Source organism: Phocoena sinus, chromosome 9, assembly GCF_008692025.1.
Source record: "Phocoena sinus isolate mPhoSin1 chromosome 9, mPhoSin1.pri, whole genome shotgun sequence".
Lineage (NCBI taxonomy): Eukaryota > Metazoa > Chordata > Mammalia > Artiodactyla > Phocoenidae > Phocoena > Phocoena sinus.
The window spans coordinates 83,393,896-83,408,765 of NC_045771.1; positions in this window are offsets into that span (position 1 = coordinate 83,393,896).

A 14,870-nucleotide genomic window follows, 5' to 3' on the forward strand; every position below is an offset into this window, starting at 1 on the left:
CCTTATACTGCATACACTATTTGTAACTTTTTGTTATTTAGCAAGCCTGTTGAACATTTTCTTCACATTTTGCATGCTAACTTACTCCAAATAAACAGACACTTGTTTTTGATTCCCAACGTAAGAACTATAGAGTTGTGTAGAAAATTACCTTGAGGCAATAGTGTCCTCCAAGTACACGTCCCGGCACTCTCCCAGAGGTCTTAGAACAAAAAATCTCAGAGAACTTTAGATGCTCGAATACTATAATTTTAAAATCAATTTAAAATACACAGTGAGAAGTTAGGAGAGAGAGGTGGGGTAGGTTTACAAATGTAGGACAGGTTGCAAGCAGGGTGAAAGCCTCACTGTACCTGAATCCTGAGGTACATGATTCAGGAGCAAGGGCGTCCAACATACAGAAGGTGCTTGGTGTCAAATGCTACCCTTGTTGTATTGGAGAGACACACGGACAAGTATAGCCACAGCTCTAGACAATTAGTGACCTGATGGACAGCGTAGTTTTTGTTTCTGTTTTTTACTTGCTACTGACAGGGGACAAATGGGATATCTTTATGCCTCCTATAAAGGTAATGTCTTACACATTGACTGACTCATGTATATTTGGTATTTCCACCCTTCTGTTTTCAGCAAATGCTCTACTTTATATCTAATGAGTCACACTAGCTTTTACACTTAGTTTCATCTGTCCTTGTTATTTGTTCTCTGATTGGCAGAGCTGAGTACACTTTTTAAAAAATTGTATAATTGACACACAGTCATCTCTCCATATCCATGGGTTCCCCATCCACAGATTCAACCAAACTTGGAGTTTAGTCTGTGGTTGGTTGAATCTGGGAATGTGGATGGTTGACATGGATGACCGATGGCCCTATGCCACTTTATATAAGGGACTTGAGCATCCCTGGATGTTGGTATCCGAGGAGGTCCTGGACCAATCCCCTGCAGATACCTAGGAATGACTGTATAACATTACCTTAGTTTCAGGTGTACAACATAATGATTCGATGTTTTTATATACTGTGAACTGATCACCACAATAAGTCTAGTGAACAACTATCACTGTAAATAGTTACAATTTATTTCTTGTTATAAAGACTCTTGAGATGTACTGTCTCAGCAGCTTTCAAATGTGCAATAGAGTATTAATAACTAGAGTCATCGTACTGTACAATACATGCCCAACTGGAGGTTTTATAACTGGAGGTTTGTACTTTTTGATTCCCCTACTGACTTCACCTACCTCCACCCCTTGCCACTGGCAACACCAATCTATTTTCTGTATTTATGACCTTGATTTTTCTTTTTTCTTTTGGATTCCGTATCTAAATGAGATCATACTGTGTTTGTATTTCTCTGTTTGACTTATTTCACTTAGCATAATGCCCTCAAGATTCGTTCATGTTGTCACAAATGGCAAGATTTCACTTTTCATGGTTGAATAATATTCCATTGTATGTCTGCTTGTCTATCTATCACAATTTCTCTATCCATCCATTTCTTAATCAACACTTAGGTTGTTTCGAGATCTTGGCTATTGTCAGTAATGCTGCAACAATATGGGGAATGTATATATCTTTCAAAATTAGTGTTTTTGTTTTCTTCAAAAAATGCCCAGAAGTGTAATTGCTGGATCTTATGGCAATTTTATTTTTAATTTTTTGAGGAACCTCCAGCTGTTTTTCCATGGTGGATGTTCCGATTTACATTTCCAACAACAGTGCACAATGGTTTCCTTTTCTCCATATCCTAGCCAAAACTTGTTATTTCTTGTCTTTTTGATAACAGCCATTCTAACAGGTGTGTGGTAAGATCTCAATGTGGTTTTGATTTGCATTTTCCTGATGATTAGTGATGTTGAGCATCTCTGAATGTACCTATTAGGCCATTTGTATCTCTTCTTTTGAAAAATATCTATTCAGATCTTCTGCCACTTTTGTAACAAGATTGGGTTTTTTCTTTTTTTTTTTTTGCTATTCAATGTTATGAGTTTTTTATTCTTTACGTATTTCACATATTAACCCATTATCACATATATGATTTGCAAATATTTTCTTTTATTCCATAATTTGCCTTTTTATTTTATTGGTTTCCTTTGCTGTGCAGAAACTTTTGAGTTTGATGTAGTTCTGTTTGCTCATTTTTACTTTTGTTGTAAAATTTGAAAAATTATCACCAAGATTGATGTCAAAGAGTTTACTGCATATCTTTTCTTCCAAGAGTTTTATGGTTTCAGGCCTAACATTCAAGTCTTTAATGCATGTTGAGTTAATTTTTGTGTATGGTGTAAGATAGTGGTCTAGTTTCATTCATTTGCATGTGGCTGTCCAGTTTTTGCAGCAACATTTGTTGAAGAGACTGTTCTTTCCCAATTGTGTATTCTGAGCTTTCTTGTAAATTAATTGATCATATATGCATAGGTTTATTGCTGCACTCTCTTACTCTGTTCCATTAATATGTGTCTGTTTTTATGCTAATAACATCCTGTTTTGCTTTATATTACTTTGTAATATAGCTTGAAATCAGGGTGCATGATGCCTCCAGCTTTGCTCTTATTTCTCAAAATTGCTTTCGGTATTCAGGGTCTTTTATGGTTCAATAGAAATTTTAGGACGATTTGCTCTATTTCTGTGAAAAGTACCATTGGAAGAATCTGTAATTTGCTTGGGGTAGTATGGACATTTTTACAATATTAATTCTTCCAACTTATGAGCATGGAAGTTCTTTTTTTGTGACGTCTTCAATTTATTTCATCAGTGTCTCATATTTTTCAGTGTACAGGTCTTTCACCTCCTTGGTTAAATTACTCCTAGGTATTTGGTTCATCTTGATGGAATTGCAAATAGGATTGTTTTCTTAATTTCTCTTTCTGAGAGTTCATTATTAACATGCAGAAACACAACATTTTTGTATTTTGATTTTGTATCATGCCACTTTACTGAATTTATTTATTAGTTCCAACAGCTTTTTTAATAAGTCTTTAGGGTTTTTATACATGATATCATGTCATCTACAAACAGTGACAGTTTTACTTCTTCATTTCCAACTTAGATATCTTTCATTTCTTTTTCTTTTATGACTGCTATGGCCAGTGCTTCCAATACTATGTTGAATAAAAGTGGAGAGAGTAGACACCCTTGATCTTGGAGGAAATGCATTCAGCTTTTCACCATTGAGTATGATAATAGCTGTGGGTTTGTCATAAATGGCCTTTATTATATTGAGATACATTCCCTCTAACTTTGTTGAGAGTTTTCATCATAAATGGATGTTGAATTTTAAAATACTTTTTCTGTATCTATTGAGATGATCACATTATTTTTTTATCTTTCATTTTGTTAATTTGCTGTCTAACATGGATTGATTTGCACATGTTGAACCATCCTTGTGTCCTTGGAATAAATTCCAGTTGATCATGGTGTATGATCCTTTTAAAGTGTTGTTGAACATGCTTTGCTAATATTTTGTTGAGATTTTTGTGTCTATGTTCACCAGGGATATTGGCCTGTAATTGTTTTTCCTGTGACTTCCTTGTCTAGTGTTGGTATCATGGTTTTATAGGCCTCATAAAATGAGTTTGGAGTGTTTCCCCCTCTTCTGTTTTTTGAAAGAGTTCGAGAAGCATTGGTTTCAGTTCTCTTTGAATGTTTAGTGGAAAGCAACAATGAAGTTGTCAGGTCCTGAACTTTTGCTTGGTGAGAGGTTTTAGATTACTGATTCAATCTCTTTACAAGTAATTGATTTATTCAGTTTTTCTGTTTCTTCATGATTCAGTCTTGGTAGGTTGTATGTTTCCAGGAATTTATCCTTTTCTTCTAGGTTGTCAAATTTGTTGATGTGTATTTGTCAATAGTAGTCTCTTATGAACCTTAAACCTTTGTACTTCTGTGGTATCAGTTCTAATGTTTTCTCTTTCTCTTGTGATTTTATTTGAGTCCTCTTTTTTCTTGGTGCATGTAGCTAGAAGTTTGTCAATTTTATTTCTCTTTTCAAAGAATCAGCGCTTAGTTTCGCTGATCTTTTCTACTGTCTTCTAGCCTCCATTTATTTCTGCTCTGTTTTTATTTCCTTCCTTCTGCTAACTTTAGACCTCATTTTTTTTTTTTCTTTTTCTAGTTCCTTGAAGTGTGAAGGTAGGTTGTTTGAGATTTTTCTTGTTTCTTGAGGTGGAATTTATCATTATGAACTCCCTCTTAAAACTGCTTTTGCTGCATCCAATAACTTTTGGTATTTTGTATTTCCATTCTCATTTGTCTCAAAATGTCTTTTGATTTCTCTTTTGTTTTACTTTCTGACCCATTGGCTGTTCAGTAGCACAGTAGCATGTTGTGGAATTGGCACATATTTGTGAATTTTCCAGTTTTCTTCTTGAAATTGACCTCTAGATTCAGAGCATTGTGGTTGTAAAAGTTGCTTGATATGATTTTAGTCTTTGTAAAGCTATTAAAACTTGTTTTTTGGTTTAACGTATAATCTATTCTGGAGATCCATGTGCACTTCAAAAGAATGTGAATTCTGTTGTTTTGGGATGGAATGGTGTATATATATCTGTTAAGTCCATCTGGCCTAATTTATCATTTAAGGCCAAAGTTTCCCTATTGATTTTCTGTCTGGATGATATATCCATTGATATAACTGGGGCATTAAAGTCTTCTTGTAGTATTGTATTCCTATTTCTCCCTTTAGGTCTGTTAATATTTGCTTTATATATTTTGTGCTCCTGTGTTGGGTACATAAATATGTACAAATGTTACATCCTTTTATTAGATTGACTCTTATCATTTTGCAATGCTCTCCTCTTTCTCTTATTACAGTCTTTGTTTAAAGTCTTTTTGTCTGAGGTAAGTATAGCTACCCCAGCTTTCTTTTGGTTTCCATTTCCATGAAATATAATTTTCTATCCCTTAATGTTCAGTGTGTATGCGGTCTTACATCTGAAGTGAGTCTTTTGTTGGCAGCAGATAGATGCATCTTTAAAAAAAGTTCCATTCAGCCAATCTTTGTCTTTTGATTGGAGAATTTAATCCATTTACATTTAATGTAGTTATTGACATATATGTTCTTATTACCATTTTGTAAATTGTTATTTGTCTGTTTTATAGTTTCTCTCTGTTCCTTTCTTCTCTTGTTCTCTTCCTTTTTGGTTTCATAACATTTTTTGTGGTGTGCTTAGATTCCTTTCTCTCTATCTTTTGTGCATCTATTATAGGTTTCTGCTTTGTGGTTCTCATGAATCTTATATATAATAACATTATAACATGCACATAAAGGCTTACATATAACAACGCATTTATAACAGTCTATTAGTTCATAACTACTTAAGTTTGAATACATTTTAAAGCTCTACATTTTTACTCTCCCACATGTTTTATGTTTTTGATGTCAAATTTACATGTTTTTATGTTGTAAATCCCTTAAGTAATTATTGTAGTTAGTTGTTTTTACTACATTTTTTTTTTTTTTTTTTTTTTTGCTGTACGGGGGCCTCTCACTCTTGTGGCCTCTCCCATTGTGGAGCATAGGCTCCGGACACGCAGGCTTAGTGGCCATGGCTCACGGGCCTAGCTGCTCCATGGCATGCGGGATCCTCCTGGACCGGGGCACAAACCCATGTCCCCTGCATCGGCAGGCGGACTCTCAACCACTGCACCACGAGGGAAGCCCCTGTTTTTTACTACTTTTGACTTTTAACCTTCATACTACCTTTAGTATATTTCATTTTACCAGTGAGATTTATATTTTCATATGTTTTTTTGTTACTAATTAGAACCCTTTTTTCATTTTATAAAAAAACCCTTTAACATTTCTTGTAAGGCTGGTTTAGTGGTAATTTATTCTTTTAGCTTTTTTAGCATCTATTTTCTTTTTTTCTGATTTTTACTTATTTTTTATTGAAGTATAGTTGATTTACAATGTTTCAGGTGTACAGCAAAGTGACTTAATTTACACACACACACATATATTATTTTTCAGATGCTTTGCCATTATAGGTTATTACAAGATATTGAATATAGTTCCCTAGGTTATTACAAGATATTGAATATAGTTCCCTAGGACCTTGTTGTTTATTTTATATATAGTAGTGTGTATCTGTTAATCCCAAATTCCCAGTTATTCCTCTGCCCTTTACCCTTTGGTAATCATAAGTTTGTTTTCTATGTCTGTGAGTCTATTTCTCTTTTGTAAATAAGTTCATTTGTATCTTTTTTTAGATTTTTAGATTTTCCATATAAGTAATATTGTATGACATTTGTTTTTGTCTGACTTACTTCTCTTAGTATGATAATCTCTAGGTCCATCCATTTCCTTCAAATAGAATTATTTCATTCTTTTTGTATGGCTGAGTAATATTCCATTATAAATATGTATATATATATATATTTCTGTAACATCTTACAGAAAAATCAAAATGAACTTTTTGGCCAACACAATACATATATATATATATATATATATATATATATATATATATATATATACACACACACACATACACCATATCTTCTTTATCTATTCATCTGGCAATGGACATTTAGGTTGCTTCCATGCCTTGGCTATAGTAAATACTACTGCTATGAACACTGGGGTGCATATATCTTTTCTAATTAGAGTTTTCATCTTTTCTTGATATATGTCCAAGAGTGGGAATGGTAACTCTAGTTTTAGTTTTAAAAGCAACCTCCAGACAGCTTTTCCATAGTGGCTGCACCAATTTACATTCCTACCAACAGTGTAGGTTGGCTCCCTTTTCTCCACACCGTCTCCAATATTTCTTATTTGTCGACTTTTTGATGATGTGTGAGGTGGTGACTCATTGTAGTTTTGATTTGCATTTCTCCAATAATTAATGATGATGAACATCTTTTCATGTGGCTGTTGGTCATCTGTATGTCTTCTTTGGAGGAATGTCTATTTAGATCTCCTGCCCATTTTAAATTGGGTTGTCTTTTAGATGTTAAACTGTATAAGTTGTTTGTATAATTTGGAAATTAAGAGCTTGTCGGTTGCATCATTTGCATATTTTCTCCCAGTTCCTAGGTTTTTTCTTTTTATTTATGGTTTCTTTTGCTGTGCAAAAGCTTTTAAGTTTAATTAGGTCCCATTTGTTTATTTTTGCTTTTGTTTCCACTACTCTAGGAGACAGATCCAAAAACATATTGCTGCATTTAAAGCATGTTGTGCCTGTTTTCCTCTAGGTGCTTTATATTTACCAGTCTTACATTTAGGTCTTTAATCCATTTTGAGTTTACTTTTGTATTTGGTGTTAGAGAATGATGTAATTTCATTCTTTTACATGTAGCTGTTCAGTTTTCCTAGCACCACTTATTGAAGAGACTGTCTTTTCTCCATTGCATATTCTTGCCTCTGTTGTTGTAGATTATTTGACCATTTGGGGGTGGGTTTATTTCTGGGCTTCCTATCCTGTTCCATTGAGCTATGTGTCTGTTTTTGTGCCAGCACTATACTCTTCTGATTACTGTAGCTTCATATTACAGTGTAAAGTCAGGGCATGTGATTCCCCAGCTCCATTCTTCTTAAGATTGTTTTGACTATTTGGGGTCTTTGGTTTTTCCATACAAATTTCAAAATTTTTGTTCCACTTCTGTGAAAAAGGCCACTGGTAATTTGATAGGGATTGCAATGAACCTGTAGATTGCCTTGGGTAGTATGATCATTTTAACAATACTGATTCTTCCAATCAAAAAACATGATATATCTTTGCATCTGTTTGTGTGGTATTCAGTTTCTTTCATCAGTGTTTATATTTTCTGAGTGCAGCTCTTTTGCCTCATTACGAAGTTTTATTCGTAGGTAGGTCATTCTTTTTGATGTGATGGTAAATGGGATTGTTTCTTTAATTTTTCTTTCTGATATTTCATTATTAGTGTACAGAAATGCAACAGATTCCTATAAATTTTTTATCCTGAAACTTTACTGAATTCATTGATGAGCTCTAGTAGTTTTCTGGTTGCATCGTTAGGATTTTCAATGATGACTTTTCCAGGTAGAATATTCTTGGTTGAAAGTATTTTGTTTTCATTTCTGTTTTTTTTTCCAGCATTTTGAATGTATCATGCCTCCCCCTTCAGGCCTGCAAAATTTCTGCTGCAAATTCTGCTGATAGTCATATGGAGTTTCTTTGTATAGACCAAGTTATTTCTCTCTTGCTGCTTTTAAGATTCTGTCCTCTTTTACTTTTGATTTTTTAATTATAATATCTCTTTTTTTTCTTTTTTCTGGGACAGCATTAAATGCACCAACATATAATATCTCTTGATGTGGAAATCTTTGGGTTCATCTTATTTTGCACTCTCTATACTCCTGGAGCTGGATGTCTGTGTGCTTCCCCAAGTTAGGGGAGTTTTCAGCCATTATTCCTTTGAATAAGTTCTCTTTTCCTTCCTTTCTCTCTTCTCCTTCTAGGACCACTGTAATGAGAATGTTACTCCACTTGATGTTGTCTCATAATTCCGTTAAATTATCTTCACTTTTTCTCATTCTTTTTGATGTTCTGATTGGGTGAGTTCTACTGCCCTGTCTTTGAGTTCATTGACTTTTTCTTTTGCTTCATCTGCTCTGATGTTAAACCCCTCGTATTGTATTTTTCAGTTCAATTATTGTATTCTTCAGCTCTGTGACTTTTTTTCTACAAAGTATTTAATTTATATTTTGGGAAGGGGCCTTCATTTTATTTTATTTTATTTATTTATTTTAACACCTTTATTGGGGTATAATTGCTTTACAATGGTGTGTTACTTTCTGCTTTATAAAAAAGTTAATCAACTAAACATATATCCCCATATCTCCACCCTCTTGTGTCTCCCTCCCACCCTCCCTATCCCACCCCTCTACATGGTCACAAAGAACCGAGCTGATCTCCCTGTGCTATGCAGCTGCTTCCCACTAGCTATCTATTTTACATTTGGTAGTATATATAAGTCCATGCCAATCTCTCACTTTGTCCCAGCTTACCCTTCCCAGTCCCCGTGTCCTCAAGTGCATTCTCTGCATCTGCATCTTTATTCCTGTCCTGCCCCTAGGTTCTTCATAATCAACTTTTTTTCTTTAGATTCCGTAAATATATATGTGTGTTAGCATATGGTATTTGTTTTCTTCTTTCTGACTTACTTCACTCTTTATGATAGACTCTGGGTCCATCCACCTCACTACAAATAACTCAATTTTGTTTCTATTTATGGCTGAGTAATATTCCATTATATATATGTGCCACATATTCTTTATCCATTCATCTGTAGATGGACACTTAGGTTGCTTCCATGTCCTGGCTATTGTTAATAGTGCTGAAATGAACATTATGGTACATGACTCTTTTTGAATTACGGTTTCCTCAGGGTATATGCCCAGTAGTGGGATTGCTGGGTCGTATGGTAGTTCTATTTTTAGTTTTCTAAGGAACCTCCATACTGTTCTCCATAGTGGCTGTATCAATTTACATTCCCACCAACAGTGCAAGAGGGTTCCCTTTTCTCCACACCCTCTCCAGCATTTATTGTTTCTAGATTTTTTGATGATGGCCATTCTGACTGGTGTGAGGTGATACATCATTGTAGTTTTGATTTGCATTTCTCTAATGATTAGTGGTGTTGAGCATCCTTTCATGTGTTTGTTGGCAATCTGTATATCTTCTTTGAAGAAATGTCTATTTAGGTCTTCTGCCCAGTTTTGGATTGGGTTGTTTGTTTCTTTAATACTGAGCTGCATGAGCTGCTTGTAAATTTTGGAGATTAATCCTTTGTCAGTTGCTTCATTTGCAAATATTTTCTCCCATTCTGAGGGTTGTCTTTTGGTCTTGTTTATGGTTTCCTTTGTTGTGCAAAAAGTTTCATTAGGTCCCATTTGTTTATTTTTGTTTTTATTTCCATTTTTCTAGGTGGTGGGTCCAAAAGGATCTTGCTGTGATTGATGACATAGCGTGTTTGGCCTATGTTTTCCTCTAAGAGTTTTATAGTGTCTGGCCTTACATTTAGGTCTTTAATCCATTTTGAGGTTTTTTTGTGTATGGTGTTAGGGAGTGTTCTAATTTCATTCTTTTACATGTAGCTGTCCAGTTTTCCCAGCATCAATTATTGAAGAGGCTGTCTTTTCTCCATGGCATATTCTTGCCTCCTTTATCAAAAATAAGGTGACCGTATATACCCGGGTTTATCTCTGGGCTTTCTGTCCTGTTCCATTGATCTGTATTTCTGTTTTTGTGCCAGTACCATACTGTCTTGATTACTGTAGCTTTGTAGTATAGTCTGAAGTCCAGGAGCCTGATTCCTCCAGTTCTGTTTTTCTTTCTGAATATTGCTTTGGTCATTCACAGTCTTTTGTGTTTCCATGCAAGCTGTGAAATTTTTTGTTGTAGTTCTGTGAAAAATGCCATTGGTAGTTTGATAGGGATTGGTTTGGGTAGTACAGAAATTTTCACAATGTTGATTCTTCCAATCCAAGAACATGCTATGTCTCTCCATCTGTTTGAATCATCTTTAATTTCTTTCATCAGTGTCTTATAGTTTTCTGCATACAGGTCTTTTGTCTCCTTAGGTAGGTTTATTCCTAGGTATTGCATTCTTTTTGTTGCAATGGTAAATGGAGTGTTTCCTTAATTTCTCTTTCAGATTTTTCATCATTAGTGTATAGGAATGCAAGAGATTTCTGTGCATTAATTTTGTATCTTGCTACTTTACCAAATACACTGATTAGCTGTAGTAGTTTTCTGGCAGCATCTTTAGGATTCTCTGTGTATAGCATCATGTCATCTGCAAACAGTGACAGTTTTACTTCTTTTCCTTTTTGGGTTCCTTTTATTTCTTTTTCTTCTCTGACTGATGTGGCCAAAACTATGTTGAATATTAGTGGTGAGAGTGGGCACCTTGTCTTGTTCCTGATCTTAGTGTAAATGGTTTCAGTTTTTCACCATTGAGAACGATGCTGGCTGTTGGTTTGTCATATATGGCCTTTATTATGTTGAGGTAAGTTAGCTCTATGCCTACTTTCTGGAGGGTTTTTATCATACACGGATGTTGAATTTTGTCAGAAGCTTTTTCTGCATCTATTGAGATGATCATACGGTTTTTCTCCTTCAGTTTGTTAATATGGTGTATCACATTGATTTCCATATATGGAAGAATCCTTGCATTCTTGGGATAAACCCCACTTGACCATGGTGTATGATTCTTTTAATGTGCTGTTGGATTCTGTTTGCTAGTATTTTGTTGAGGATTTTTGCATCCATGTTCATCAGTGATACTGGCCTGTAGTTTTCTTTCTGACATCTTTGTCTGGTTTCCATATCAGGGTGATGGTGGCCTCGTGGAATGAGTTTGGGAGTGTTCCTCCCTCTGCTATATTTTAGAATAGTTTGAGGAGGATAGCTGTTAGTTCTTCTCTAAATGTTTGATACTGGGCTTTGTTTGTTGGAAGATTTTTAATTATAGTCTCAATTTCAGTGTTTCTGATTGGTCTGTTTATATTTTCTATTACTTCCTGGTTCAGTCTCGGAAGGTTGTGCTTTTCTAAGAATTTGTCCACTTCTTCCAGGTTGCCCATTTTATTGGCATATAGTTGCTTGTAGTAATCTCTCATGATCCTTGTATTTCTGCAGTGTCAGTTGTCACTTCTCCGTTTTCGTTTCCAATTCTATTGATTTGAGTCTTCTTCATTTTTTTCCCTGATGAGTCTGGATAATGGTTTATCTCTTTTGTTTATCTTCTCAAAGAACCAGCTTTTAGTTTTATTGATCTTTGCTATCATTTCCTTCATTTCTTTTTCATTTATTTCTGATCTGATCTTTATGATTTCTTTCCTTCTGCTAACTTTGGGTTTTTTTAATTCTAGTTTCTCTAATTGCTTTAGGTGTAAATTTAGGTTGTTTATTTGAGATTTTTCTTGTTTCCTGAGGTAGGATTGTATTGCTATAAACTTCCTTCTTAGAACTGCTTCTCCAGCATCCCATAGGTTTTGGATCATTGTGTACTCATTGTCATTTGTTTCTAAGTACGTTTTGATTTCTTCTTTGATGTTTTCAGTGATCTCTTGGTTAATTAGTAGTGTATTGTTTAGGGTCCATGTGTTTGTATTTTTTACAGTATTTTTCCTGTAATTGATAGCTAAACAAGCATTGTGTGAGACAAGATACTTAATATGATTTCAATTTTCTTAACTTTACCAAGGCTTGATTTGTGACCCAAGATATGTTCTATCCTGAAGAATGTTCCGTGAGCACTTGAGAAGAAAGTGTATTCTGTTCTTTTTGGATGGAATGTCCTATAAATACCAATTAGGTCCATGTTGTTTAATGGATCATTTAAAGCTTGTGTTTCCTCATTTATTTTCATTTTGGGTGATTTGTCCATTGGTGAAAGTGGGGTGTTAAAGTCCCCTACTGTGATTGTGTTAATGTTCATTTCCCCTTTTATGGCTGTTAGCATTTGCCTTATGTATTGAGGTTCTCCTATGTTGGGTGCATAAATATTTACAATTGTTATATCTTTTTTGGATTGATCCCTTGATCATTATGTAGTGTCCTTTTCTGCCTGTTGTAGTAGTCTTAACTTTAAAGTCTATTTTGTCTGATGTGAGAGTTGCTACTGCAGCTTTCTTTTGATTTCCACTTGCATGGAATATCTTTTTCCATCCCCTCACTTTCACTCTGTATGTGTCCCTAGGTCTGAAGTGGGCCTCTTGTAGACAGCATATATAAGGGTCTTGTTTTTGTATCCATTCAGCCAGTCTGTGTCTTTTGGTGGGAGCATTTAATCCATTTACATTTAAGGCAGTTATTGATATGTATGTTCCTATTACCATTTTCTTAATTGTTTTGGGTTTGTTATTATAGGTCTTTTCCTTCTCTTGTGTTTCTTGCCTAGAGAAGATCCTTTAGCATTTGTTGTAAAGGTGGTTCGGTGTTGCTGAATTGTTAGTTTTTGCTTGTCTGTAAAGGTTTTAGTTTCTCTGTTGAATCTGAATGAGATCCTTGCTGGGTAGAATAATCTTGGTTGTATGTTTTTCCCTTTCATCAGTTTAAATATGTCCTGCCACTCCCTTCTGGCTTGCAGAGTTTCCACTGAATGATCAGCTGTTAACCTTATAGGGATTCCCTTGTGTGTTATTTGTTGTTTTTCCCTTGCTGCTTTTAATATGTTTTCTTTGTATTTAATTTTTGACAGTTTGATTAATATGTGTCTTGGGATGTTTCTCCTTGGATTTTCCAGTATGGGACTCTCTGTGATTCCTGGACTTGATTAACTATTTCCTTTCCCATATTCGGGAAGTTTTCAACTATAATCTCTTCAAATATTTTCTCAGTCCGTTTCTTTTTCTCTTCTTCTTCTGGAACCCCTATAATTCGAATGTTGGTGCGTTTAACGTTGTCCCAGAGGTCTCTGAGACTGTCCTCAGTTCTTTACATTCTTTTTTCTTTATTCTGATCTGCAGTAGTTATTTCCACTATTTTATCTTCCAGGTCACTTATCGGTTCTTCTGTCTCAGTTATTCTGCTATTGATCCCATCTAGAGTATTTTAAATTTCATTTTTTGTGTTGTTCACCATTGCTTGTTTAATCTTTAGTTCTTCTAGGTCCTTGTTAAATATTTCTTGCATTTTTTCTCTTCTATTTCCAAGATTTTGGATCATCTTTACTATCATTATTCTGAATTGTTTTTCAGGTAGACTGCCTCTTTCCTCCTCATTTGTTAGGTCTGGTGGGTTTTTATCTTGCTCCTTCATCTCCTATGTTTTTCTGTCTTCTCATTTTGCTTATCTTACTGTGTTTGGGGTCTCCTTTTTGCAGGCTGCAGGTTCGTAGTACCCTTTGTTTTTGGTGTCTGTCCCCAGTGGCTAAAGTTGGTTCAGTGGTTTGTGTAAGCTTCCTGTTGGAGGGGATTAGTGCCTGTGTTCTGGTGTACTAGGCTGGATCTTGTCTTTCTGGTGGGCAGGTCCACATCTGGTGGTGTGTTTTGGGGTGTCTGTGGACTTATTATGATTTTAGGCAGCCTCTCTGCTAATGGGTGGGGTTGTGTTCCTGTCTTGCTAGTTGTTTGGCATAGGGTGTCCGGCACTGTAGCTTGCTGGTCGTTGAGTGAAGTTGGGTGCTGGTGTAGAGATGGAGATCTCTGGGAGATTTTCGCCGTTTGATATGATGTGGAGCTGGGAGGTCTCTTGTGGAGCAGTGACCTAAAGTTGGCTCTCCCACCTCAGAGGAACAGCACTGACTCCTGGCTGCAGCACCAAAAGCCTTTCATCCACACGGCTCAGAATAAAAGGGAGAAAAAGTAGAAAGGAAGAGGATAAAATAAAGTTATTAAAATAAAAAATAATTATTAAGTAAAAAATTTAAAAAAAATGGATCGAAGCCTAGTTCAAATGGTGAAAGCAATGCTATACAGACAAAATCTCACACAGAAGCATACACATACACACTCACAAAAAGAGGAAAAGGGGAAAAAATAATAAATCTTGCTCTCAAAGTCCACCTCCTCAATTTGGGGTGATTCATTTTCTATTCATGTATTCCACAGATGCAGGGTACATCAAGTTGATTATGGAGCTTTAATCTGCTGCTTCTGAGGCTGCTGGGAGAGATTTCACTTTCTCTTCTTTATTCACACAGCTCCCGGGTCTCAACTTTGGATTTGGCCCCGCCTCTGCATGTAGGTCACCAGAGGGCATCTCTTTTTCGCTCAGACAGGACGGGGTTAAAGCAGCAGCTGATTCGGGGGCTCTGGCTCACTCAGGCCGGGGGGAGGGAGGTGTGCGGATGCGCGCCGAGACTGCAGTGGCAGAGGCTGGCGTAACGTTGCAGCCTGAGGTGCGCCGTGCGTTCTCCCGGGGAAGTTGTCTCTGGATCCCGGGACCCTGTCAGTGG